Genomic DNA, 2,154 nt, shown 5'->3' with positions numbered 1-2,154 from the left:
ATTACATAGATCCTCTCAAAGAAAAATGTACCACATTAAATGGCCAGTGAGGTTTCTTAGAAGAAACTTGCATTTGGACTACTACTTTCTAAAAAATACCATTTGACCACTTTGCACCTTTTGTTTAAAAGTATAGATTATTGTCATTAATATGTGTTCCTGCATTCTTACTTTGATAATACACATATAGATGGCCTTATCATTTAATGTTTCATTGATTTATCAGCCTCTTCTGCAGGTTCATCAACAAGTTCAACAAGCTGTGCCCTTCTTTGTGGTCTTTAAGACTTTTTAATAAGTGGAGGAAACATTATCATCATCATAGATCATAAACTCTAATTCTTTAACAACAATTCCAAGAGAAACATTGTTTGCAGTTTCTGCTCTGCATGAAGTGTCTCTCTTAAGGTTGACAGATCATGTTTAACCAGTGTATTTAAATTTTACTTCATAAACTCAGACATATATTTCTCTAAGTAAGTAGAAGCTGATTGAGAACAAGTTCCAGTGTACACAACTCAGTAGTCAAAATTGTTATTAAATTAACAGGTTTGGAAAACATGAGGGCTCATATTTTCATAACCAGCAATAAATAGCTCAACACCTGTGGACTCCAGTTATATCGTGTTAGTATCTAGGTTTTGCTTCTAATTAAAGATACAAGAAGAGAGACTGGAAGAAGTCTGTAATAAAAAGTCTCCAGGTACATAAAAGTACATGACAGCCTAGTATCAGCAGTAAGCCCACACTGAAACCATACTGAAATACCAATATGATTGTCATCGTGGACTGCATATGTATATATGTATATGTATTCTTTTTTTTTCCTTGATAGCAGCAAGCTCTGATTGTGTTCTCTTCAATGTAATCAACATTGCATGAGTTTTCTATTTCAGAGAAACTGGCTGAATCTTGTCTGCCAGCTTTCACTGAATATTCAGTTTAATGAATTTTTCCCTAAAGCCTTCAACAGTGACATCATTGTCCTACTGGTTGTGAAATATGGTTCTAGTTTTGGTCCTGGCTGTCACCTACTACAATGCTGTGAATCAAGGATTTCCAGGCCCACACTTTATTGGCTATGTGCCCTTGAGCAATGCTCTGAATCTTTTTATGTTTTAGGTTCTTTATTTATAAAATAGTGCTGATAACATTAACTTTTATAGGTGTGCTGCAGGATCAGTTGAATTCATGTGTGTAAAACATTAAGAACTGTGCTTGATATATATTTGTCCTATATAAAGATTTGCAGTCATTGGGTCACCATCATTATAATCATTATTATCCTCATAATTTCATTATTATATGTTTCAGTAGAAAAAAATAGAACTTGGACTATAAGTACTTAACAAAGACATTAAATAAATCAGTAAATGAAAGAAAAAGGGAAAATGAGTTCAATCAAATCAGGGAAGACTCTGAATGCTAGTTTATGGCATTTGACCTTTATTTGTAAGCAGATGTACAGTAATGATTTGTTGATGCTTAAAATAAAAATATTAAATAATGTATGCCAATTTTGTGATTGTATTTATTTATAAATCAATTTAACTTATCTATAATATATAACATTTTTGTTCAGTATCATTGTTACTTTGATTTCATATACATATTCAGGATTCAAATAAGTTAATTATCTGAAATTGAGAGAAAAAATCATACTGTTATGCTGACTTTTAATTATTTTTCTTCTTGATGAAAAGTCAGCTAATTTGTTTATTTCATAAGAATGATAACTTTGATAAAATGTTTTCTGAGCCCTACTCTACAAATTTTAGTGTATAAATAATTTATTTCTATTTTCTCAGACATAGTATTCTAGGAATAAATGATTTTTGCTCCTCTAAAAACATTTCAAGTATTAAAACTAAAACAATTCATACAGTCAAATTTCAATAAAATATTCATTACAAGTGTGTAATCCTCTTCCTGGAACAGTTGCCACAAAAATTAACTCTGAAAACCACTCTATTTGCATAATTAATTTTTCTCAATTGGGCTTCACTAATTTTGATTCAGAAATAACAGAACCAAAAATAAACTTAAAAATGCTTTAATGGAATATTACTATCCTATTAGGAAAAGAATATAATATAAACATCAATAATTTTTTTTTAATGCTATGATGCTTATTCGGAGACAAATCAGACTATC

The 2,154-nt window shown here is 30.3% G+C and overlaps 1 pseudogene; it reads right to left on the bottom strand.

Annotated features, from left to right (window-relative positions):
* Positions 1–203: 203 nt before the first annotated feature.
* LOC102886989 overlaps positions 204–2,154 on the bottom strand; it is a 59,823-nt pseudogene continuing 57,872 nt past the window's right edge.

Source organism: Pteropus alecto, unplaced genomic scaffold, assembly GCF_000325575.1.
Source record: "Pteropus alecto unplaced genomic scaffold, ASM32557v1 scaffold384, whole genome shotgun sequence".
Taxonomy (NCBI): Eukaryota; Metazoa; Chordata; class Mammalia; order Chiroptera; family Pteropodidae; genus Pteropus; species Pteropus alecto.
This window is presented reverse-complemented; position numbering and strand designations above follow the sequence as displayed.